Below are 27,913 nucleotides of genomic sequence, written 5' to 3'. Positions count from 1 at the left end.
AGGCGTTTGGTACAGGTCCAAATCCTGCCATCCTCACTTTTTACTAATTCTTGTTCTCACACAATTCCCATTAACTGATGTGAGAATTTTGACTGCATAAACATGGAGTCAGGTTGTTCAGATCCGGCTTAGTGTCTGTAAAGTGCAGAGCTCCAGTTCTCATCAATAGGCCTGTTTAAGTGAGCAGGAACCACTGCACTTGAGTGCAACCTGCAGAATTGGGCTTTAACAGTTGAATCAGTGCCTTCCTCCGGAAAGAAAATTTCCCTCCTTTGACCTGACATGTTCTATTACGCTGGCCTATAGAGTGGAAATGGGAGAGACATTGCAAATACAGAATCTATTTCTGCCTTGCAGTAATAAATCATCATATTTCTCCATTGAGGCAGTAAGTTGTATGGACAACAAATGCTGTTGGCTTGACTTTTCATGGCTCACACAAGTTACAGACTACAGAAAAAATATTGGGCCAGATTCTTACCTGGCAGACCCAGTAGAGATCCAGAAAAGAATCCAGCCCATTCTTTTTAAAGTCCTGTCATGGTCATTCTTTTCAATATCATTTACCTTTTCCTTGCCAGGTAAATGCAATAGTCCCTTTAATAAGGCCCCATCATTTTCCTGCAGTTTCAGAAGGAGTGAAACCTGACTCCTGTTGCCAGCCTCAAAAATCAAATCAAGCCTGTGCATGTTTTAAAGCATGTTTTGTACAAATGCCCCAGGGCAAAAGCACGAAGAATGTAAAATACCATAAAATAAATATTTAAAAAGCTAAATAAGACAAATGGATTTTTCATTTTGGCCTAAAAATAGAAAGCATTTTGAAGTTGTAAAACATAAAAGAATCACATTTCACAATTGTGGAGACTAGTGAATAAATGGGAAGGGTCCATTAGGTACTGTCCATACATGTGGATGAGCTAAAAGCCTTTTAGAAGCTGAAAAATGTCTCTTGATTAAGTGTTCAAAAGACAGAACCAAGACATGCAAACCCTTGTAAGCTGGGATCAAACTTTAAAGTCAAACCTATTATTACAACAGGTCAATTAGGTTCTTTTCAAACCAGGCTAATACAATAGAAAAAAAATTCATCTGTGAAGCTATTTTCAGGACCTGATAAGGCTGTGCTCAAAGGTAACATCAAAGGCTGGATGTTGGAATATTCACAAATAAAAGAAACCTAGGCACAATCAAATCAAGATTAAAGTTTCGGCAACTACTTTGAAAAAGTCTTCTGCTTTACAGAGACTGAAATGCAGCAATGTTTTTTTTTGAAAAAAAAAAAAAAAAAAGAAAATTGCCACAGCCACTGCATAACTCTCTTCCTCTCTCCACTGTCCCTGAAAAATCAGTTCTTGTCCCACAGTCTCTCCTGGGGTGAGGATCTGTTTCCCCTTTCCAGCTGTTCAGATCTTTTTTTTCCAAATTGTGTTAATCCCATGGTCTCCTGGCTATGTTGCTAGGTGGAAGTGTCTATATTAGCTAGTAAAAATAGTTCAATGTGGATTACAAAGTTACATATGTTATTGGATTTGAAGTAAAACGTACTGTAATTTTTCCTTCTGGAGCTCTGTGATGAGTGTGGAGAAGAGATCAGACACCTTCTGAAAGTACAGTTTATTTTAGCAATACTACCCAAGCACGTTGGGAGAAATATCATAAAAATCAACAAGGAACTTATATTAATGACTGCCTTTTCCTGAGTTTGTTTAAACCAGCTGAATCTAGCAAAGAGGCAAAATCATCAAAATGAATAGTCTTGAGATTATCCTTTACTGTTTTGCAAGTAATTGTAAGGATGCAGTTGTTTTGAATCATTCTTTTCCTTGTTGCTTGCTTTTTCTGAATAGGAAAGCAAAACTTTTCACAGAGTTACTATTCACAAATGTGGAACACATTTTTTTTATGATAGTGGGTTTTAGTGCAGGTGACCTTACAGGACTTTTTTTTTTTTTTCATTGCTATTTGCTACAGTATTATTTAAAATTTATTTCCAGTGCATTCTGCTACTGGAATAGGAACTTGTCCGTTTCCTTTCCAAGATCAAGAGTAGCCCAACCTAGGAACTCTGCCTCTTAATTCCTTTAATTTATTTCATGTCTATCATAGTAGCTTTTAATGTAAGGACATTTGCTAAAAAAGGACACTCTCCTATGATGGGAGTCAACACAGGTTCATTCAGAGACTGTCTCCTGCTGTTGCTGGATGTCGTGATTGCAGGAGCCAGAATAATGGCTCTTGCCATGGAAGCTCCCGCAGCGCCCACCTCCTGACACCACACAGGAACAAACCTATTCAAATCCACCTCCGTTCTTGCCTTCTGCTCAAGCTGCAATTCACCTGTGCATTAGTTCTTGCATCCATCTTGTACTCCCACTCCTGCCTGTTCAGCCCCTGACTTCAGTTCCTGCTTCTGCCTCTGGCTTAGTCCTGTGATTCCTCTGTCTAACCTTACATCCATCCTTAGAGCTGCTAAATCTCTATAGAAAGTGAGCTGGTCCCAAAGCAGCCACTCATAAAAATCACAAACTGTGCTGAAAAGCTTCACTCTTTTTGTGATATTTCCACCACAATTTTCACTGTCATTCAAAATATATTAACAAAGCTCTTTACCATAGATCTTAACTGTACAATTTCTGCAAAATATCTATCACTATTATGAAATTTCCTTTCTTGTTGAATCTGAAAAAGGTCAAAAACATCGATGGTCCCAAGAATTAAAATATTCTAGAAGAATGTTTTAGAGAAAAGTCAAATAATTTTGTAGAAACAGTTCATCTCAATAATGCTTTTCATTTCATTATTGCTTTGATCTTGCTTTTAATTGATTATATTCTATTACACAAACTAAAAATTAAATTACTTACATTGTTTTTAAAGCTATGATTTGCTATTACCATTAAAAATATTGATAAAGCAAACAGATTACTCTGAAATGCTCCAGTAAACTTAAATCTGCACTTTCCAGTGGGAAACATCTCCATCACATTTTTCTTTTTTTACCAGTTTTAATTTTGATCAGGTGTAGTACTGTGCTAGAATTCAGAGACACCTGATGGATGTTCTCAATTATGATCCAATACCTGTGGCTACAACAGGCCACGCTGACAATCAGACATAATCAGCATTTAAAGATGTCTGGATGTAGGAAAGAAATGCATTACACCTTCTCAAGCAGTAACACGACGGATGATTCTTCTTATACTCCCTTATTGTGGGGATCCTCAAGTGTCTTCTTAAATAGGAGGCATGCAAATCCACCTTTATATTGGATAGTGCAGATATAAGCTCTCTATATGGACATGAGTAGGCTAAATATCACAGTACCTCAGATTTTATGACTTAGGAAGAAGCTACATAGAGTGGAAAGCTGTAAAAAAAAAACCCCAAAACTTTCAGCTCCACTAAGCTGAAAACTGATATCTAAGATATCAGAAGTATAGCTGCTGGTTCACGTAACTACAAAACTCGTCCTCCCAAAGGGTTCTTCCCCTTCTCCCCACACCAACTTGACTAAAGCTGATATGATGCCAGGGGACATGACTGTTAAGCATGAGTGCTATCAGTTCGCTGAAGTGACTCAGCTCTACATCTTTTCATCAAACCTAGATTTTTCAGTCTCTAATTTCTTCCAGAAAAGATTCTGAACAGAAGGTCACAGCCTCAGGCCCATTCAAGGTAGGATATAAACAATGATTTTAAGGAAAGCACTTCTGAAAGGATTTATCAAGGGTACAAAATTATACTCATCATGTAAGGCATGCCTGTCCTCAGCAGTTTGCAATAGCAGAGGGGTTTCTGAATATTCAGTCACTGTTGTGGCTGAAGGTTAAACCTGGTCAAGGATATTTGCTAGGTTATATTTTCACTAGAACAATTTCCGAAGTTGGGTATGGAATGTGCGTCCCGTAAAAAATAGCCGGAAAGACCCAAATAGTAAATAGCTGAGTGGCTGAGACAGTCAGATGAGACCCAGACTATGCTACTGCTTTGGATTATGTAGAACAGGGATAATATTCCATGTATGTACCCTGATCAGCCACATGGGAAAACTGCCAATCTTTTATTTTATAAATATTTATTAGTTCAGAGAAAGAAGGATGGACACAATAGCTGGGTGGTTACAGCAGAAGTGAGTCTGGGAATCAAATCAAAATCCAGCTGAAACCTGGTCTCAGACATTATTTTTTTCTCCAATCAGAACTAAATGCGAACTGTGATGTTGAAATAGCATCACCTCAGCCAAAGATTAACCAGAACTGGAGCAAAACTAAAACATGTATATGTTTGTGCCAGGAAATACGTAGAATGGACATAACCCTTGGTCTTGGTTGAGTCCCCTATGCATTGCAACACAGAGACAGCTAGGGACAAAGCTGGAATAGTTGAATTCACTGTCTGCAAATGGACACGTACTGGAAATGACAGAAGCCAGCAGATGTAGGGTCTGATAGGCCTCCGACCAGGCTAGCAGTCTATTTCTGTTATGATAAATTAGGTCTCAGTGATTTGTCCTACTTTGGGCTGTACACAACTCGGGATGTGAGGAGTTGTAACACTGGCTTCCACTCTCCTTTGCTATTCTGTCTGCTATGCCAAGAAGGAATTTAGTAGATATAAAGAACTAGCTTAACAAGGTTTGAAAGTGTCCCATGTGAAAACTTTCTTTAAAAAAGAAGAAAGAAAATAGATTAGCACTTTCATTACTGAGGTAACGCAAGTTCCATATAATCTATAAATTTTTAAATAAAAAGAGGAAAAAAAAATTTCAAGGACATCTTTTTGGTATCAGAAAATTAGAAAATGTGATGCCACCTCTAGAAAACCTTAATAGCAATTATCAGAACAGTTTATTGTGCACAACAATTTTAAATGAGACTATGACATTATATAAGCCATAATGGGAAGAGAGCATCTAACATCAGATAGTTGACAGCAGCAGAAGTAAAAAAAAAGCAGAGTCAGAAGAGCATTACTGATACAGTAAACGTTACTTTTCAAGAGGAATTCTATAGCTTTTAGATTCTGTTTTCTTAGGTACATTTAAGATAGGATAATTCCTGTTGGATAATGGATATGTCCTTCCAATTGAAAAGTCAATATTTAACATCCATTCTGTTCTGGTCTGTAGGACATGCTCCATTCAGATAATAGTTATTTAAATCAAATTAGCTCTAGAAATATATGGAAGAAACATTGAATATGTGCCATGAATGAAAAGCACATATTTTACAACACTAGACTTATAACAACACTCCTATCTGAAGATCAGTATATTGTGCCCTTGTGCTCACTGTATCTTTAAAAGGGCGGCATAAGATTTCTTTGCATTAACACACAAAAGCCTTTTTCTTTGTCTACCTATCAAACATTTTGAAGACTATAATTTAATAGTTCCAGGCTACTCTAATGCTTTGTCAACACGATGGAGTTTGCATTTGTTAATTGATAATAATTTAGCAAGCGTTTAGTCTCACATTTCTCCCATTGTCCCTTCTTAGATTGTGGACAATAGTGACTTCATATCTTTATTTTGTAAATTTAAATTCCTAAGTGAAATTAACTATGATTGCAGTTATGATTATTAGGACTCTAATAATACCATAGAGTCCAATTCTGCTGTTCCCCATGTGTAGCTTTTATATTGGATTTAGGCCAACAGAACAAAGCATGCTATTGCTGAGACAATGAAAGCATGTTAATTGAGATTTGTAACACCATATTGGGAAGGAAAATATTATTATTTCTGTTTTACACATGAGGAAACGGACATGGACAGACAAGGACATTCATTGAGTTGGTCTCAGTTCCATTCCAGCTGCTTTTAAATCAGGAAAATTAGCCTGAAATTCTTTCAGGAAATACATTCAGTTTGGACATCTATTACTGATTTTATGCAACTATCCTATACCTCCCTTTTTGTTGTTGGATATGCTGTATTAAAGCACAGACATATTTGATCGGCATGTACCCATGGCCAAATGTTTTTGTGATTTTTCTTAAATAAATAAAATTGTATCTTTAAAATAAATAGAAGATCCTATTTCCTCTGTATTTAAATGTTCTTTTTAATGGAAACATGAAGAGCTTTGACCTCACAGAAAGAGGAAGAAAGAGACAAGGCAATGGTAAGGTACACAACTGAAGTTTTGTCCAATGCTTTTGAGGATAACAGCACAATATTAAGTGTCTAATATGAGTTAGAAATATATCCTTGAATGGATGGAAGGAGGGTTACAGACACAATGAAGGACAGTTTATAAAATAGCTCTATTAGATGCTTTCTTTCCTTTTTTTTTTTTTTTTAAGAAGAGAGTTAAAGTAAGTAAGTGACGTATGGCTTCATACATTATCCTTGCTAATGTTTCAAGGCTATTACTCCAACTGGTATAAATCATTCATTGTTCTTATGCACACTTCAACCATGAATGCAATAACCTGGTGGATCACTAAAAATAACTAAAATGTAAGGGGCTGGCTAATTTGAGATGATCCTATATGCTGTCCTGTGTAGCTTGAAAAATCTTTCACTGTGCTCAAAGACAGAAATGGAATATCAGATTTTATAAGCTATGTAGCAAAAGGTATTGTTAAGTTTTGGATGAAGAAGTGTTCCCCTAACCTAAAGCTACAGTATCAGTGATAGGAAAGGTAATGACAATCCTTACTGATCCCGAAAGTCAGTTACATACTTTAATGAACACAACCATGGAAAGACATAAAATGGTGCTAGAAATGACCTTCTGAGGTCAACTAATTCAACTGCTTCTGGAAGGGAAGATGAATTTGGCCTAAAGTACTGCTGATAAATTCTCCTCTAGCCTGTTCTTGGAAGCTCCATGCTGGAGATTTCACTCCTAGGACCATCTACTCCAGTGCTGAATGTATTTCATACATGGGTCACGAGCAAGTATGCCAGGTATTGGCGTGGACATTTTGAAATCCTGGTAAAGTCATTATCTTATTTCTTCTCCACAAAAAAATAGGGTATCTGGTGCACCACTATATCCCATCTATTTGACTATTAATTATTACCTAAACACTCCAGTTCTTCTCTTCCAACTACCAGTGGCAGACCTGACCCCAGATGGCTCAAGTGCTTCCTCCCAATCACATGATGTATGTTCTCAAAGCTGAGATTACAGAAGAATACTACTAATGATGTGTCTGAATTTCTACTGTTTTGCAGATGATTTTTCAAAAGTTTGTTGGGGGCACTGGTGCTTTAAGAGATGCACAACAACTCTCTGTAGGATATCGGTTCTTACTCTCTGCCTCTGTATGCTGAGCTGAACTGCTGAGAGCAGGCTCTGTGCTTGAAAAGCTTTGTTAATAAAAAGCCTGTTTAATTTCTCCCATTCTTTGTCAATCTCCATTCCTCTGAGAAGTTGTATCAAAGAAGAAAACAACCTGGAAACAGTATAGCACTAAACCCAAGTAATCAGGAACAGACTACACAAATTGTACAGGAATTCAGGCCTTTCCTTCTCTATATAGAGAAGTGGGAGGATTTTCTTCTAGAAAAGATGACATAAAGCTATAAGATATTTGCACACTGAAACACTGAAATGTAAGACCAAACTGAAAAGCCCGTATTGCCTGCAAATAGCTTTAGTAGTACGTATGGTATATATTTGACCGGGGGGGTGGGGGGAAGTGCAGAAAGCTGCTGTTTTCACCCTGAATGCTCTTTCGGACACCAGAAATTCAATGGCAGCTTGACTCTACTTTACTCACTAGGTTTAAAGGAATATGAAGCCATCTATCTATAAGTATCCTTCAGATAATTATGCAAAACCTGAACTGCTTTTCAAGATCTGTGAAGACTGGAAAGTATATCTGGGTAGTTTCTGCATGCAGGTGACACCACAAATGATGTATATGAATAATGTTACCTTTGTGTTTTGGCTACAAAAGGCATTCAGCAGTTGCAGTAATAATTCCTCAGACAAATGGTATTAGCTAAATAATAACAGAAGATAGAAAAACAAAATTTGATAAACCAGTCCAAATCCAAAGCAAAGAGGAAAAGGTCACAGATACCTGGATCATGAAAAAAGTAGTTTGGCAAACAGGAAAACAGACATATCAGGTAGAGCGATTGTTTGGCTGCACACTACCAATTGAGAAGTTTGAACTCTGTGAATTGGTGCAAAATGAGACAATCCATACGACTTTACCGAGACTGAAACAGATTTACATCACTGAACTCTCATAAATTCAAAGCAATCGTCCTCAAATGAAGCACATGAAGCCCTCCCATGTGTATTAGTTTTGCCCAAATAATTTCCGCTATATGGTATATTTGTATTGCAAGAGTGAGAGCTGATTTCATCAACCAAGGAGAGAGTCCCTGCCTGTGATCTGCTGAAGTATATGGTACATTCATATTGCAGGTGTAAGAAGTGATTCCATCACCTGGGAGACAATCCCTACCTGTCATCAGCTGATGTATACAGCTAGCTCTGCACCTCCTTCAATAAATTTGTTGGTTCCCATGACATTGCCAGACAGTGGTTGCATTCCAGTTACTCTTCACTGCAGCTATAGTTCCTAAACCCTGGAGAAAGCCAGATAACCTTTAAAGTAGTACTTATCTGCATCAGACCTCCAGTCCTAAGCTGAACTCACTTATGACACAGGGATAAATTAAACTCACTAGCTTCAGAGAATTACTTCTGAGTTTTTCCAATGAGCAATCAGATCTGGGAACTAAGACTTACCGATAAAATCAAATATATGAAGCTGCTGCAAAAGCTATTTCACTACCACCTTCTCAACTGCCAGTGAAATAAAAGGAATGGTATAGATTGGATTAAAACTCACTACATTTAGTCAGACTAGCCAAGCTTTCTTAATTCTAAAAGTAATTGCAGGTATATTCTAGCAAGCTAGGAGCTGACCTTGAGTGAAAAGAAATATGCAGCAGAAGGTTGATTAACCTTAGGAATGGATACAGTGTACTTAAGGCAAACCACCAAAGAAAGCAAAGTAGTCTCATCTTTTTTGTTTGCAGAAATAGAGAGAAGTGAATCTTAATTTAATGAAAAAATGCAATAAATATCAATATGGCCACTGTGTGCTTGACAATACATTGAACCAAATGAATGAAGGGAAAGGAACTGCAAGCAGGAATCCTGTACAGCTGAGGGAAGGAGACATAGAGGAGACAACCAGAAGGAGAGCGAAGGACCTGGGAGGGGGCTTTGGCTGGCTCTGACAACTGTCTTCATGCAGGGTCATATATATATATACACACACATATATACACACACACACACATCCCCCATGCTTATTGATTTAAAAGCACCACTGAGCCCTGGGCAGCTGGTAAATACCACGGGAAAAGCAAGGAAAGGGAGAGAAATCTTCAGTTAATCCACAATGAGGAAACAAATGTGAAGGAAAAAAAGAGTAGTATATTACTGTGATGAAGATTAAGTAACATACCCAATTCTAATGTATGGCCCATTTTGCAAGAAGGAAAATTAACATAATGTGAAAAACTGAGGAGATTCAACAAATTATTAAACCTTTGTAAGAGTGGATGTTCCAAAGCATCAGCATACATTTCAAAATCACCCATAACGAAAAGTCTTAATGAGTGAAGAATCAAATCAGGAGTCAGCTTAGGCCATTAGGTAACAAATCAGAATGAATAGTTGGTTAGTGATAGAAAACCCAAATGGCATGAACTGAAAAGCATGCTGAAGGAATAACAGTTTAAAATCAAAAGGGTGAAAAAAGCAGTGGCCAAAGCAGTTCAGACAAACAGAGGAGGACCATTAAATTTGGGTAGACAGATCTCCACAGAGAGCATACATCACTAGGATCGTCTTTTTTAGCTGGAACATACAGTGCTAATTTCTTTGTACTTGGAACGAGGATAGAGAATTCAATTAAATTGGCTGAAAATTGGATGTGTCTTTAGTAGTGCTTCCAGGATGTTACTGTTATTTCATGTACCTCAGTTGACTACATTGTAGGTGTCAGATGTTATGGGAGCACTCAGAAGAAATCACTTTTTGGTTTGAATAATGGTAAAAAACAAGTCTGCAGATTAAGTTATCCCCTTTATCACTGGGATTTGGAAAAAATAAAAAAATCACTTTGTCCTGGACCTGTGGCCACTTCCAACAGCAAAGGGCTCTCTGTAGCAGGTAGTCTGGCTGGGACTGTCGCCCTGGTGCACTGAGAACCTTCACCACCGGTTACTGTAGACCCCAAACTAAGTTGGGTAATCACAAATATTTTGGAGATGGATGAAACATTTTACTGATCTGACATTTTTCACACAGAGACTCCACTGAAAGACCCCTCCAGAGTGATAAAGGATCAAACCTGCCATCCTGTTCCAAGAAGGAATATCAATCTATTGTGCTCTATCCAGATCACGGGACACATTCCCTTCCAACAGATACAATATGTATTTCCACATCAAGGGAGCTACATTTGGCTCAGGCACTGCACTAGATGATGGAGATCCATAAACTGTTTCCAAAGCATGTGTATTTTGAAAAAGAAACAGTAAATATTTTGGTTTAGGAATTTTCAAAAACTTTATATTTCATTTAATTCTGATACGTTTAGAGCTGAAGGAGGAGTCCTTACAAATCTAAAGTGAGAGTTCATCATCGCCAAAATTAAAGCCAGCAGCAGCATCTTCAGCTGCATAATTTTACTGGATAATTTTACTCATGTAAATAGTTACAGTTGGTTGATTCAGGTTCATACTATGGAGAAATATGTTCATAGTCGACTGTAGTGAGTCTGCAGTGGTGTCTTAATCAGGGCTCTCAGTGACTACAGAGTTTTTGATTAATAATACTCCCAGATTTGGGACAGTAAATGGACAGATTCGTCCATGTTTAGGTAGGTACGTTGGGAATTGTTAATAAAAGTAGTAAAAATCAATTTGTAATGCAACCTGACATTATCAGCCATGATGTTTTGTTTTTCTTTTATTTAAGCATATTTTTAAGTAGTACTTCTGTATCATAAATATTGCTGTTGAAACTGCATCTCTTGGAACTGAAGTAGATCTATGAATATCCTTTTCAGAGACACTTATATGCTGTAATCAGTGCTTTATATGCCAACAGTTTGTAGGTTGGCTTCTAAATATTTTTATCTGTTTGTAGAATAGCATAAAGTATCATCTAAGTTAGTCCTAAAAATGTCTACTCCCTTTCCTAAATATTGCTTCAATTTTTTTAGTTTGATCTACTATGAAAAAATAGCTTGTTATAAATCAATCTAACCTTACACAATTGAGTCTACCAAAAAAAAAAGTACTATATGGACAAGAGAATGACTACAGATCCTTTCAGAAGTAGCATTTCAAAAGGCAAGTACAGCTGGAAACAGACATTTTTTGTAGTAAGCGTAGGTCTTTGGTAACAAAGCCTTGCTCCAGTGATAAAAGGCTCCCTAACAGTACTTTAATTGAAACTTTTTATCTGAATGTTGCCTGAACCTCTGCTAAATGCTACTTTCTTGCTTTGATTCAAATTTTCTTAATCTTCATTTTCACGTTGAATATTGGTACACTGTCTGCCTCATTATGCTAAACAAAGATGAATTGAGCTATTAACATGCTGAACAGCCTACGAGATGTTATGATATAGAATGTCATTCATTTTTATGAGTTGGCTGTCAGTGTGTGCTGCAATAAAGTTATAATTTCTCACTGACAATATGTGATGTCTGGAGTTGCTGCACAATCCTTATTAAAATTTCAATAATTGTAAATCAAAGGAAAGCAAATACGACTTTTATGAAATGGTCGCTTCTGAAAGTCAAGGAGTACAAAGTGGTGGAATACAAAACCAGAATATTATTCTTGTGCTGTTCCAAGTCATCATCATCATCCTACAGTTTTTCTTCTCTTGCGCAAGGCAGGGCATGATTGGTAACATATACCATAAAATTCTCAGGAGCAGTGTGCTTATCTTGCTGGCATCATAGTGATGGTGAAGTACTGCTTGTTTGTTGCTCTTTACTGACTCTACCTTTATGTGGCTCGGAGTGTCATCAGAACATTTCCAGAAATGTTTATTGGAACAATTTATTACAGCTCTTCATCAGTAAAGTCAGGTGTCTTTGGAAGCAGTTATATGGCTTGATAGTGAGAAAAGTTAGAAGAGATTTCAGACATCTTACATGCATACACTGGTGAGAAAGGGTTTCAAAGCCAGCTTTCTCATGATTTTCCAGTTGCGGAAAATAGCAGGGATAGATTTACAGCAGGGACAGATTTACAGCAGGGACTTTAAAATGTTTCAGACAGTATGCGGGGAAATGAATCCCAAATTCAAAGTATATATCTTCTATATACAGATAGCTGTGTAATGGCTACATCTTTATTTCTACTGCTATTATTATTGTTTCAAAACAGAAATGTAAGAAGTCTCTATCATTGTCCAAAACATTGCCATCTTTAATTTTGAGCTTGACATAACCTAGATGATCAGAAGTTAAAGTTGTGGTAAAACATGCCCTCAAAATAACAGCTTTTTGGAGTTATTAGATACAGACCGAAGTGTACCAGTCACTGAATTGACTGCACAAGGTCTCAATGTCATTGGGGCATTTGCAACTACTCTAGCACTTCTCCCTGTTATTTTCAGTTCCATTCACAGTCATTATTACTTGCAAATCACTACACGACGAACCGAATAAATGCATTCTTTGAACATTTATAAACACTGTGTATGGGATAAAAAATTATATAGGTATGTTTTTCAATTTTCTTCACCAGATTTTAAATATCAAGAACCAGCCAGACTCCTGGGAGTCCATATAGTTATGATACAAAGGCTGTGTACCCTCTACTCTGTCTCAGTATCAGGTACGTTTGCACTATGCAGAGGTATACCAATAGGCAAAAATACATTTAGATATTCCAATGCATAACATCACTTGCATCAGGAATAGTGTGGTCAGCAGGAGTAGGGAAGTGATCGTCCCCCTGTACTTGGCTCTGGTGAGGTCGCACCTTGAGTACTGTGTTCAGTTTTGGGCCCCTCACTACAAGAAGGGCGCTGAGGTGCTGGAGCACGTCCAGAGAAGGGCAACAAAGCTGGTGAAGGGTCTGGAGCACAAGTCTTATGAGGAACGGCTGAGGGAACTGGGGTTGTTTAGTCTGGAGAAGAGGAGGCTGAGGGGAGACCTTATCGCTCTCTACAACTACCTGAAAGGATGTTGTGGTGAGGTGGGTATTGGTCTCTTCTCCCAAGCAACAAGTGATAGGACAAGAGGAAATGGCCTCAAATTGCTCCAGGGGAGGTTTAGGTTGGATATTAGGAAAAATTTCTTCACTGAAAGGGTGGTCAGACATTGGAACAAGCTCCCCAGAGAGGTGGTGGAGTCATTGTCCCTGGAAGTGTTCAAAAAGCATGTAGACATGGCACTTTGGGACATCATCTAGTAGACATGATGGTCTTGGGTTGACGGTTGGACTTGATGATCCTAGAGGTCTTTTCCAATCTTAAAGATTCTATGATTCTATGATCACTCCATTTCTTTTACTTAGGCTGTTCTTCATTATTCAAAAGTTAAGTCAAACACATTTATTTCATCTGGCATGTTTTCTAAATGTTAACTAATAACTTTATTTCTAACTACACTCCTCTTCTAAACTGACTAACTCTACTAAAATTTACAGCATAACAGCAACACTCACATGTCAGATATGATATATATCCTTCAGTGTCAAATTTCCAGTATATCAAAATCTCAGATATACTTCCTCAAGACAGAACAGTCAGCATGTGTTCATGCACGAACAAATGTAAAGCTCTGGTCAAATGCAAAACTCAGTCTCTGTTCTTGCATGGAAATACCTGTGTACAATTCAAGCAATTATATTTGAAAAGGTGTCCTTTCACGTCAGTAGCATAGAAACAGAACAAGTAACGCGTGCCGGTTTTCCCAAACTTGATTTATTACCACAAGTGTCTTACCATCGCTGGAAAAGTTTTATAGCTAGTAGCATACGTCAAAGAACAGCTGTCCACGTCTATCAGAAAGCTCCCTGCTGGAAAAAAGTAATGATTGACCAGCCTAGCCCCAGTAAATAATCTCTACAATCGTGTCCTTAACATTATGTCTCCTCATACACTCAGACTATCCTATAGTGAGATTTTGGCTTACACACCAAGTAAGAGAGAGAGATACAGAATGTTATAGTGAGGCAAGACTTTGAAAAAAACTAAAGGAATGAGGTACACAACTCATGACGACTCAGTACCAGTGAAAAATATTCTATTTTAAATGTCAGTTGAAGACAACTGGTCTCATGAAGGATAAGACAACTCCAATAAGCAAGAATACTTCAGCTGATATAGCAAAGTTTGGAGACTTTTTTGGAAGGACAAGTTTCAGTGGCAGTCAACAGATCAAACATCTCTTGCCACCTAAAACAGCCGAGAAGCTGGTCTGATTTTCTTTGTTTGATATATTTGTTAGATTATCATTTGAAGCAAAATACCTGAAAGCCCACTCTACCAGCAACCCAGTGGGTGAACAGACAATCTCTAATGCAGAATGATGTACTGGTGATTGTACTGACTGACATTTTAATATCTAGCTATACAGAGATTGCATAAGTCATCCAAAACATCTGATACAGACTAGCGAATACTCTCACGATTTCTGTTTATGCTGCTTCTTGGTAAAGGGATTGAGGCAAAATTGTAGGAACCTTATTGGTTTTACAGTACTGTTTCTTAAAGCACTCTTCAACTAGATTTACTCATGAAAAGTAAAAGTCTCGTGAAAAGACTTGGAATGACAGAAATATTAGTAATAATAAATTCTTTAAACCATTAAAAAGATCTAAAATCTTGTTCCTATATACTAGCATGCAATTATTTTATGGTCTGATATTTTGTGAATGTTAGAAGGTTAGAAACATATGCTTCCATGTAGTACTTACTTCAAAACATAACTGGAAATCCTGTAATCCTAGCTGTGTTGTGGAATATAGTAAGGTGTCAAACCCAGGTGTTAGTCAGAATATTCAATTTAGGATCTGTCACAGTTCTGGGAAGGCAAAAGATGTGTCTCTCTTAGATGTGCAGCATGCATAATTAGGTGGGGAAAATTACATATTTTCATATTGTGGTAGGTAGTGTTTCATGTTTATATAATCTGTACTGAAGTTTGAAATATTAGCCATAGAAGCACCTAAGTCAGAGGGCAAAGTGAAGGGGAAAGATTTTATTTCAAGTCTCTGTACATTACGTCGTGGCTATTCGAATTAAGGCAATTATACCTGGGAAACATACATACATACATATATATACACACATGCATTAACTTATGAATTTCACCAAAAGACTTTCTCTGCTGCTATCAAAATCAATCACAAAGTTACGGCAGATTGCAGCTGGTATAGGATGACTTATTTAACAGCAAAGTTACTTGAGCATAATGCAGCAATTTAAAATTCATTTTAGTGAAAACTATCAATTAGTACGAGCACACGAAGATGCACACACCTAAACTGAGTAGAATTTTTGGCTTTGTAATTCTGCAGTTCTCTTATTCTCCCCCCTGTGTGCCTCTGTTTGCTACCTGCACAAGCCATCTGCCAGCCAAAGGTTAGACACATCTGCAGTGAACACCTCAGCAAACAGTACAGTGCTAACAAGCGGCACCCAAGAACATGGCACTGTATGATTTTCCTTTTTTCTCAACCTATTTACCAATAATTTATTTGATCATTGATCTGTAAATGTGTATATATCAAGGGTTAATTTTTAAAAGAATCATGTGATGACCAGAATAAAACCAGATCGAGTATATTAGGCTTACAAGGATACATATCTTTTATGACTTCTCAGTTCAGTAACAATTAGTATTTTACAAGATATATCAGCATCGCTAGTTTTGTCTCTTAACAGAGAACACCAAATCCTTGTGTGGTCCTCAGCATTTAAGCTATTAAGAAGAAATTGCATAAACAACGGCCAAATCTTTTAAGACTGAAGTACTTAGTATTCTTCCATTTAGCAGCAAGTTATGAAGTTTCATTTAAAAAGGGTAATTCTACCAATTAGCTCATCCTGCTCAAACACACACGTACCGTTGGGAAATATAAAAATGGTTTATTAAATCAAAAGATATGCCTGCACTTCAACTAGCACATGGGCATTAGAGATCAAATATTCCCTATAGATTAATCCCCATGGCATCACAGGCTGATTTGGCTTGCCAGTATTACATTAGTAAACCATCTAATCCAATTTAGAACAGGCCAGGAATGTTCCATCCATTACAGTATTTCTAGTGTCATTAGAAGCAGACTGATCGAATAAGCATCCTAAATCAGCCTGCAGCATGCAAGTAAATCACTGTGACTTGCCCTGCAAAATCTCTTTTCAAATAAAAATTAAGAGAAAAGAAAAAACAGAAAAAAATGCCACATAATAAGATGGAAGCTCTCTGTACGGTTTTGATTTCTGAACTCTTGCAGCCAGTAAAATTTCTTGGTACTTCAGTACATAAGATTCTTCTCTCTGTAAGGTAGCAGTACAGGACATAGGGGATTTAAAGAAATGAGAAGCTCCTTATTTTGTGGCAAGCTTGTTTTCAAGGAAAGCAGTGGGAAAAAAACCCATGATAAATGATAATAAACAAAGTAGGCTGAATGAGGACAGAGCATGATACTACTCTCACAAATGAAATCTGCTGTATAGAATTGGAGTAACCATAGTAATAAAATCTATCAATCAAATGTATTACAAAGGTTGCAATAGAAAGGATGAAAAACAGAGTCCAAACTTTGTATTTGCGCAAAATGAAAAACACTCAAGTGCATTACAAAAATAGTATTTTCATTTCAAACAGGTATACCTGAAAGAAAAACAGTTCTTCTATAAAGAAGTAAATATATGAATAAAATGTTGGCGACAGTTCTTTGAGATGATGCAGCTATGAGAAAGATTTCAGAAAAGGGCTAGCCTCCAGCTTTGAAAAGCTAGGAATCAAACCAAATAAAATCATCAAAATGGCATGTAACCTTTGCTGCCCTCTGAGACCTATCACGTTCCACTAGCAGGGCCACGCAGGTCTCAGCTGCACTACTTAAGCGATCAGCCATAAAAAAGAAACACTGCACCAATGCACGAGTTAGTGAAAACCTGCCCCTGTTCAGTAGGATAAGGGCTCTCATGTATGTGAGTGATTCACATTTGTTTAATGGCAAAGTTGCTCTGCTGTCAATCAAACAGCTCTTAATCTTGTCTGGACTCTTTGCATAATAACTGAGTTAGAAAGGAAACTGTATTGATCCTTTGTATACTAACAGAAAAAAGTAACAGCTACCCAGAAGTGCAGAAATGGACCTGGTGGGAATTATTTTTACTGCAAACAGTTATATATTCGGACAAAAGACAGTTTTGTGATAGAGGAAAACACATACACAGCCAAGACAGGGTGACGGTCTTGAAATGTGCACAGATACCAAATGTTTCTGGAAATTCCTTTCTTGGATCTTCCTTCCCATCTCCCTGAAAATGCTGGAAGTTTGAACAGCTAAACTTGGATTACTGGGAAAGGGATGGGTTTTTACAACCAAAACAAATGTTTAGCATTTGCAGGTTTTCATTCTTTTAATGAAACCAAATCTCCTTTATTTTTGAAGGAAAACAAACACCTTCTTTGAAAAGAAAAAAACCCCAACCAACAAAACCCCAAAAACCAACCATCACCTCAACAAGTGCTTAATTTTCTGCAAGAAAAAGTTGAAGACAAAATTTTCAACACAGTTTATTCAGAATCCTACTCAAATTTCTCTTCAAAAATTCAACCCTTTCACAGCACTACATTGAACAGCTCAGTCTTAAATCCATCTGACAGAAATAAAATGGGAGAAATCCTATTAAACCCAGTGATCCATCCTCAAACACAATGACAAACTTGCACCAAGCCTTCTGCTCTTGTTTTTCCATGTCCTTTTTTCCCAACAGGCCTGTCCTTTGCAAACCTTTCTCAGCAGGACATGGAAAACCACATGCAGCCAGCTAGAGCTTGGGAATTCTATTCTATCCTTTGCTTACACTGGCTATACTGGTGCCAAACATCATTATTGTTATTAATAGTACAAACCTAGATTGCAGCAGTAGATCATATTCCTCTTGGAGCTGATTACTTGTCAAATGTTTATCATCAGTGTAAATGACAAACGTACCTGATTAACAAAAACCAAAGGCTTGTTCTGAGGTACAAAGGCTTTAGTCTTGCAATTTCTCTAATGAATTTCCCCTCTGGTCCACAGCAGAATGCCAGATTTACCAAGCCCAATTGCTGAATAAAAGTGCAAATGCTTTGTAGAACTAATAGGTGAGCACTAGATGGAATTACGGCCACAAGTTGCTTCTCTATGAAACAGCAGGTTGAAGAATCAGACTTTGTTCTTCCCTTCCCTTTTGCAAGGCATAGAAATATTTGGCTTCCTTATTTTTCCTTTTGGTTTGGCTTAGCTGGGTTGGAAGAACATTAGATGAGGACACTGGGGAGAAGGATCCACAAGTGTCTGTTCCCTGGTCCACAAGCGGTGGTCTAACCTGTGTACCTCCTTGCGCTTCCTTGTCACAAATCTGTTTTCCCTGACACGCTATGAAAGTAGAGTCTTCTCACTAATGTTAGGCCCTATTCTGAGATGTCAACATGGAGGAGGGTAGGGAATGAGGAAGAGAGGTACTTCTGATAGACAATTCTGCCTGCCACTACCTAACCTTCCCTATAGCTGTGACTTTCTGGGCATTGAACAATCAACCTGATGTCTCAGGTAAATGCCCAGACAGCTAAGTGAGTGAACCCAGATCCAAATGTTCAGCCTTTAATCATTAGAATGACGGAGGCAGCAGACTGTGGTTTGAAGTCTTATCACTATAAGGACATAATGGAAACCCCATTTTTGAGTGCTCACCCATAAGATGGATTCTCACTCTTGAGTCCTTTCAGCTGTCAGTGAAGTTCATAGGAGCAGCTGGTCCTCGGTATCTTCAAAACTCAGATGCAAAATGGCACAAGGTGGGTATCTGACAAAGAAAAGGCACAAATTCACTGATCACCTTGGTGAAGAAGGAAAGATATATCCTGGCACAGAAACAAATAACACTTAGCCAACTTCATATAGCGGCCACAGTTCTAGAAAAAAAAAGACAACACAGAGATAAAACTAAATTTTCTTTTGACATGACTTCAACTAAGTGAAAGAGATAATACTAGGAAGGGATTTGGCCTCATGTCTACAGTACCAAAAAAAAATCTCACTGACTGGCAGACTTTATATACAGCAAGTTGAAAGGAAAACTAAATGTTACCATGACTGAGCTTGCATTTTCTGATATCTCAAAAGGCATTTGTTTCCCAAAGGAGAGCATTAAACAAAGAGGCAAAAGTTACGTTCCTATACACGTCCTAAGTGCTGAATGTTACTTGTGATGGAGAATATTTTTGCTTACTATAGATGTAGCATTTCTAATGAGTGAAGGTGCACCAGTGGAATGTTTCAACTGCTTGTCCACAATTTTGCTAGCTCCTGTATATTCAAACTAGTAGTTGTCCTGAAAAGACCACGCTAGATATGTGCAAGGGGAGTACACACAGACACTTTTTGATCAGTAAGGCAATTTTCTGGGGCAATGTGCTGATCAACACACTAAGCTGAAACATCTGCAGGATAAAGGATTGTGTCTGAAAACCCTGTGTTTGATGCCTATAATTGTGACAAAGTCATTGCATATTCTGCTCAATGCTTTTTCTGTTTCAGCACTTTCTCACTGTACAAAGAAGCTCCAGCAGCCTCTTAAATGTGGTTGGTAACTCAAAGTACATTTGGGAAATCAGCCAGAGAAAAAGGCTTTTCTTCTGTATGTTTTGCCGCTTTTCTATGAAGTGACAGAAAAGATACACATTTGCCATCTTTGCAGGGCTTCCCCTTACAAAAAGAAAAAAAAAAAGAGCTTGAAATAACAATTTTTTGGTATTAGTAATGTTTACATTAGAGAGGCTTAAAGCTGCTCAAAACCTGTCATGTTACTATCTAGGTAGGCAGTTTTTAAACTGTACACTATTAACTTTTTACACTACAGCAATGTAAGTCTATTGTATCTCAAGACTGAGTTTGCAGAGCTGTCAAAGATGCTTTTCCTCTGTGCTAAACATGATTTGAAAAACATTGCAAGCCAAAGCACTTGCCATTATTTACAAAGCACTGTGTGCTAGAAACCAAGACACAAGCAGAAGACTAAGGCCCAGATACAAATGCACTCAACCCTGGTAGAAGAATTCACTAATCACAGTTACGAAGGGAACTCACTGGAGACAGAAGACTAGGTGAGGTGCAAGACACCTAAGTGAAGGAGTAGGGAATAGTAAATAGAAAATTGTTTCAGAAGTCTCGCCTTTCTCTACGAATATCTATTCCATACAGCATGGTACCACAAAGGGCTACCTGAGCTCACTCCCTGTGAGTCTTCAGTGCATCACTTCACCAGCATTAAACAGCTTCGCTGAGAAGCATCATTGCTATACTGCTTTTGGTACTTGAGCTATTCTCAGCATGGTTAGTGTTCTGCCCAACTATACCCACTTCATTTACCCCTGGTTTCTTCAGGCCTAATCTTATGAAACCTTTCTATACACTGGCCCAGATCCCATCTGAGGGGTGAAGGGTGCCTCAACTTTGGACAGAGCCCACAGTGTGGATGCTGGTAGCGTTTCCTTTGACAATGTGGCTTTGATATTCCTCAGCCTGAAGATGGTATAGAGAATAATCTCACACTTCCCAGAGCAATGCTTTTAGCTGCTCCAATGTTATATAAAGATTGGGAGCAACCACACTAATACCAGAACAACCTTTGCACACCAGGGGCTATCACTAGCTGAACTCATTATGGTCGCTGTGTGCTCATGTGTCTTCATTTTGGACAGTCAAGTGCAAGAACACCTTGTCTGTCTTTCCAGAATGGCTGCAGGGGGAAGCAAGTGCTCAGCCCAACCAAAATGGGCAGACAGCCTTTCAAAAGGTGCCAAGGCTCCCTAGGCATTGAAGAGGCTGAGCAGGGCTTTTGTGCAATTCAGTCACTTGTGTTTTCACATCCTAGCACAGAATTCTTTTTTGATGGACTTAAAACACTTCCAAAATGAATGAGCTAAATTTCCAGGCACTGTAACCTGCCAGGCATTTTCCCTGACAGCAAAATCCCTCTCAGCTCTGCGGACAATGTTCAGCATACAGGATGGTTCTCCATTGCTTTTAAAAACTGGGTCACAATGACATGCACGTTTGGAAGGAGTGGTGAGTAAAAGTCCTTGCTTTTCCATCCTGCTCACACGTCTCAGCTGCCAGAGGAGAGTCTGCTTCTCCTCTGAATAACAAGGGTGGGTGGTTGCCAGTACTCCCAGTAAAAGGAGAGTAAAAGCCATTTGTGCACATAGGTGAAAATACATGCAAATGGAACACAGACTGCTTAGCCTTTAGCAGCTTGTAAGGTTTCTTTTTAAAAATAGTCATTTAAAGTACTTATGAGAGCCAAACAATCTCTAAACCCTTAATTACAGTGATCATGTAAGCTTTGGTTTATCTGTATTTTTTCATATATAGTAGAACATATTTAGTGATGGAGCTGGAAACTCAATGGAAAAAAATCCAAAACAAAACCCACAACCCAAAACACCAAAACACAAAACAAACAAACAAAAAAACCCCAACAGGACAAAATTTTATAACCTGATCCAGAGCCACTGGAATTGATTAGAAAGAGTTCCACTGACTTCAGCACACTTTCCTATCAGAAAATGTTGCCCAGAACAGGCTTTACAGCTAAATTAGAAAGGTCTGAATCACAGTCTTGTAACACAGAGAGTTCAACAGATACTTTATTAGAGCCAGGCTAAAAGATGCTGTTACAAACCTGTTGATCTCTCTACCTTTCTGATCAGGAGGTGTCAATGGGAGGAAAAATGGCAAGGGTGCTCTGTCAGTGAAAGGGAGATCCAGAGCTCCCTTATGGGAGGCCACATGTACTAATCCTGTTTGTCTCAGTTGCAAAAGAATTCTTCAAAGTTAAAGCACTCCAAGGATTTATCAAGCACTTTTCAGTTTTCAACTGGATTTAGCAAGTGAAGCAGTTTCAAAGCCTGTAGATTAGTACTACACAATCAGTCTCATATAAACGGGCATGACAAGGCTCAGCGTGATGTTTCAGGCAGTGACAGTTTACATGTTTCTGAAGACAAAGGTGCCATTCCACTTGCAAAACAAAGATGAAAAGATTGTTTTACACTTTTGTGAATTGCTTAGGATGAGAAGGTTTGCCCTGTTGCCTGTTGTCAGGCCTACTGCACTTGTGTTCATCACAATGACGTTAACAGGATTGGCAATGCTTAACAGGTTCTTTACAATTTGGATAATGTCTTGTTGAATAGTTTGATTTTGAAAAGTTTATAAAGCAAACCTGCACAGATACAGTTTGAGGGGCACATTTATGATAAAAATAGACTATAAACTCTGTTACCACTAAGTGCAACTGAGTTTCCTAGAGCCTTCAGTGGGGCTAAGATTTCACTATGTGATCTTTGAGTAGCAAAGATTTTCTCTTAACAGGAAGAGCTGAAAGAAGCTTCTGAAGCCAAGTTAACCAATGTTATCGTTTATGGTCACTATTAAATCTTGTGTTCTCATGCCTTGGGCAGAGACACTTAAATCACAGTAGGAAGTAAAAGCTTCATTTCTAGAGCTGTTTAAAAGAAAACATTTCTAGAGTTGTTTAAAAGAAAGAAGGAAGAACTATGAAATTGTGGAATAATTAGGGGTTTTTTTTTGTCTTTCAAATTTAAAAAAGAAGAGCTTCATAATTAACCAAAGAGGGTGGGGGAGAAGCATTGGAGTTAACAAAAAAAGTTGACATTTTTCTTCAGTTTAATTATTTTTTCCTACATTTTCATATGGAAGGAAGTTCAATCAGCTCTGCTTGTTACCTGGACTCCTGATCAGGCATAAGAATATTAAAATCCCACAGCTAATTGAGCTCTGAGCCCCAGAACACACAGCATTCTTTCTCGTTAAAACAAAGCCTTGGTTGGGATGCCTGGAAAGCCTGAGCCAAGTGGACCCTTAGCTATACTAGTAACATATTGCCTTCAGTGAACGTACTCTAGAAGAATACCGGGGGAGAGGTATTGAGCTCTTCAGCCATACAGTAAGATTAACTTTAAGGTTTATTTCAGTAAATATTTCTTTAAGCAAGTAAGGAATCCTCTGGTTTCAGCTGGACAGTGAAGCGTGATATTGCTATTGCCAATATTATTTATCATATACTTGGCACTAGAGCCATGAGTTAGTGGGCCTGAGTTAGGGCCCGTTGTTCTACTGCAGCACGTACAAGAAGAGTGCTAAAGTGGTTCATCTCTCACTGGGTGTAGTGTTTATATCTATATAGTTAGTTACCTTACAATTTACATCTCTAAACATTAACAGAATGTTAATGTGAATTGTACGTATTTTGCCTCTGCTTTGCTACAGCTCTTGGGGTTCAAAACACAGCTTTCAGCTAAAAGAAACATCATCGTGAAAATACTGTCTGTCATTTGAAAGACTGAAATGATCCTATTCTAGTATTATAACACATCGTAGCTTAACTACAATAGTTCACTGATTAGCAATCAGTCTAGTTTTTACAGTATATTTCTATGAGTCTACAAGCACACCTGCAGTTTAAGCTGATAGTTTATACTAACAGTAACGTGGAAGAAGCCAAGTTACTAAAGGTGGAGGTTGCTGGTGCAGCTAGGAATCCTCCACCTGTTTCAACAGTAACGACTTTGGCAAAATTTCCAGTTCTGCAGAAAGAACTGGACTTTGTGGGCTACTTCGTTTTTGGAAAGGCAATTACCTGAAACACATGCTGAAATGTTAAATTATTTCCACTCTTGGGTACCTTACAAATAAAATAGTTTGGGACCATGGAGTCAGGCTCGCAGATACATCAATAGGAGTGAAACTTTTTCTTTTGGTTACAATTCTGCAGTCAGCTTGATGACAGTAGGATTGCAGGAGTATAACCAAGGACTGAATTTGCATAGTTGCATAGATCTTAGTGTCTTTGACCAAAAGCAACCATTTGATATTTTAAATTACCATTACCTGTTTGTATTTGTTCACAATGCTACAGTGAGTCTTTGAAGAAATAAGCTGACTGGGCTGTCTTGGTTAGTTGAAGACTCACAGTTGCAATAACATTAGAAATAAATACGATAAAAAAATATGCTATCAACTTATTTTTCAAATGATTTGGTACATTTTATGTATCATTCTGAGGGAAAGGCATGATGCGAAATCACTTTTGCCAGCAATTTCAAATAAAGGCTCTGGTTTTAGGTAACATTATAAACTTACAGTGAACTTGGACAACATAATAATATGGCATGTCAAATTTATTTGTAGCTGTAGGCAAAGAAAAACGAAGAAGGAAGAACAGCTTCAACATAATATTAGAGCACAATAAAAATTTGCTCATTAAGTTTCATAAATTCCATTACAAAGTTTAATGCATATGTTTACATCACTAATACAGACTGAAGCCTGTGGTATGAGGCTTTCAGCTGGAAATGGCTTCACTTTACAAATTTTCATCTAAAGTCCTTTAAACAATTATGTCAAAATAAAGGCACTAAATATAAGCACTCACAGCATTCTCCCACCTTCCTGAGCATATCCTTATTATTGGGAGTATGGTTTGTAAAACATCAAAATCAGATTGTCACACAGAGATTAAGGCTGGGATTTTCAGCAGAAGCTAAGGGAGTTAGGCACTCAGCTCCTTCTGAATTTCAATGAGTCAGGAGCATACATTTCCCTTAGGCTCCTTTGAAAATCTCAGCATAAATATTAATAACTAACTTTTAACAAGCATTTGGTCATTGGTTTCGATCATCTCAAATATGCCAATGGCTATGTCCTTTTCCCCACAAAGATGATCTCCCATGTGCAAGTTTTTTGGGATGCTCTTATCTGCATAGTGTCACAAAAAGGATCTTATAAGTTTCTCCTGCTATTCAGGCCCAGCAGAGTTTGCATATGCTAGTTATTGCTAAGATCTTTTATGCCATCTCTTGCATCTGCCTGAGATGCTGTATTTTAAGAGAAACATCCAATTCACATCATACAGTCTGACTGATACTACTCAGAGAGAAAACACGGGAAAGAAAACTCAGAATTCAGAACAAGAAGTTACAGACATTCTAATCACTCCATGAAGACATGTATCTTGTAAAAAGTCAAATGCTGACTCTTCACAAAAAGTATTTAAATTAGCTCCAGTTTCACTTTAATTATATGTGAGAACAACTTTTTTTATACCTTTCATTTTTAATTCCAACATTACTGCTAAGCCTTAACACCTTGGAATGCATGTGATTTCATGCAGCATATGATTCTGAGAGTTATGGATTTTTATTAGAAACCACCTCAGATGCTTTGCCCAGGCATTAACTGGCAAGGCACTCTGCACATGTGTGTACTGGTATAGCCAGGCTGCCATGCAGCTATGGAAAGTCAAATATAATACAAACTATACTTGCACAGATATTATGCACACACAAATAATAGTTGTATATTGTTTCACTCTGCCTTCTGTATCAGAGAAGGAACTTGCTCTCAAAGTGAATTTGGCCTCAGTATAGAATTCATGCCAAGTGAAATGCAACACCTTAGCAAATTTGACGCTGATGTAGCATATTCTACCATCATTACCTTTGTTATGTGTTCTTCCTCTTTCTTTCTCAGAGGCATACTGTTTTCTGCAAGGCATTGATACCACTGAGAGTGCTCAGTTTTATAACTGTGGCATGATGAAACCATATGCAAATATCATTCTGCACGCCCTCAGCTCCTCTGGCTGAGCCTTCTGGACTCAAGTTTCACCCTTCGCAGGGTGAAGGATCAATATCTGATCTTTAATAAGAAGGTGTTAATCCAGGTTTCTCATTATCATTATTTCTTACTTCTTCCACTGAATAATCTTGGGTTTTGATACTATTCTTCCTCTCTACCTCCCCCCAAGTCACTCCATCAATTTATAAATTTCAAGATGTAACTCTGTTTATCCTGTTTCTTCCTTTTGGTTCCACAAGGGGTTGACCTTGTGTCTTGCAGTCACAGCTTGAAGTCTTCACATGTGTCTTGTTAAACATGAAACAGTTTATCTAACCCACAGTCTGGAAAATCCTACAATGCTGATGCCCTACAGATTGGTTTATGCATATAGTTTGTTTAATTAATTATGTAAACAGAAGTCTGGTACCTATTACTACTCTAACAGCCTCAGTCTAATTTCTATTATAATAAAATTACCATGGAACCACATATACGTGTCCTTATATACTTTACATTTTCATTGAATATTACTGGCAGGTGATTTGTGGCTGCTGCACATACACAGTAACCAATATTGCAGTGAAAAGCCAGTTCAGATTCATGATAATTCCACATATCCCCATTAAGTCCAAAGAATTGTGTCTGCTCACACTAGGGATAAATTTTGCTTTCTGAAAACTATAGAAAAATCAAATATTTGCTCTGATATTTGATTTTTCCATAGGTTCTGTTTCTATCCTGTTTAAACTTGTAACTGTGATAATATAAAGATGTAATAAAAAATAAAATATAGCATTATAGAGGATTGTGCAGTGAAAATTGAGAAAAGCTGATCAAATATATTTTAGGTTAATAACAGAATCAATACATGATTTCATATTCTGCCAGCTCCAGAACTGAACAACCTATTCTCTGTCCCCAACATGTTTAAAAGATATTTCACGGGAAATTGAAGAACCACCTTGCCTGGACATGAAACAGCAGTCTGCCAGTACATACATGATTGCCACAGAGACAAAGATAAGAACTTCTCTACTTTTCCACTAGGCTAGGACAGGATCAAAAATAAAAGCCTCACAATGCAACAAGAATTATTTAGATGATACAAGCAAACACTTCCTAGCTATTAGGACAGTCAGATGTTGAAAGAACTACTTAGAAGGTTTGCAGATCTTTTAAGAATAGATAAGGCAAACACCTGCCAGAAATACTCCAATTTTTATTTTTGTCCCTGCAGAGGGATTTGGCTAGGATACCTCTCCACATCCCCACTGGCCATGAATCCATGATTAATAGACTGATCAGATACTAACTAGGCAGGTTACAGGAGGAAACTGCAATAATGCAACATAACTAAGTTAAAAATTCCACTTCTATCCAGAGGCATATGAAAGCCCCTCCAAGGTAACAGCATTGCCAGGACTGCATTGCCTGTACAAGTAGAGCAGACTTTCAGGGAAGTCTTGTCACCAGTGCTGTCTCTGAGCTGCAGTGGCAGCGGTGGCTGGGCTAAGCCTGCCACTCCATGGCCTGGCAGATCCGTGCAGCTGCAGCTGCACTGGAGCCAAGGTACCTTCCGCTCTGCAACTTAGAGATTCTTTAGAGAGCTACGGTAGGGCACATGAAATTGCTGCTGCAGAATCCTGTTGTAGCAAAACTGCATTATGTTCAGGGACCTGGCAGAGGGGTCTACATCTTTTTAACTAATGGAATAAGTCAACTATGAGTAGGAGTCTGCTGCATTAAATATCCCAAAAAACCGATAAGATCTCAGAGGAGGAGTGAACAGGTTAGAGAATATTTAGGCAATTAAGGTGATTTCAAGCAGTCTAGGCCTGATGATTTTCATCATAAAATATGCACAGAACAAGCTGAAGAAATCTCTGAAGTGATTATCTACAGGAACTTGGAGATAGAAGGGTTTACTAGAAGGATAAATGCAGCCCTAATACTAAAAAATGGAGGGAAAGAGTAGCTGGAAAAATTTATCAGATTGCTAGCTTAACTTTAGCTTTTAGGGAA

At 37.9% G+C, this 27,913-nt stretch overlaps 1 long non-coding RNA gene across 2 annotated transcripts in view; it reads right to left on the bottom strand.

The window, feature by feature from the left end:
- LOC129210939 (uncharacterized) overlaps positions 1–27,913 on the bottom strand; it is a 447,576-nt gene that overhangs the window by 24,960 nt on the left and 394,703 nt on the right. For both annotated transcript variants that reach the window (XR_008578673.1, XR_008578674.1), the window contains exon 7: positions 18,938–19,049. This is a non-coding gene — a long non-coding RNA (uncharacterized LOC129210939). The remainder of the gene's footprint in view (positions 1–18,937; positions 19,050–27,913) is intronic.

The sequence above is a fragment of the Grus americana genome, chromosome 10 (genome assembly GCF_028858705.1).
Source record: "Grus americana isolate bGruAme1 chromosome 10, bGruAme1.mat, whole genome shotgun sequence".
NCBI lineage: Eukaryota > Metazoa > Chordata > Aves > Gruiformes > Gruidae > Grus > Grus americana.
This window is presented reverse-complemented; position numbering and strand designations above follow the sequence as displayed.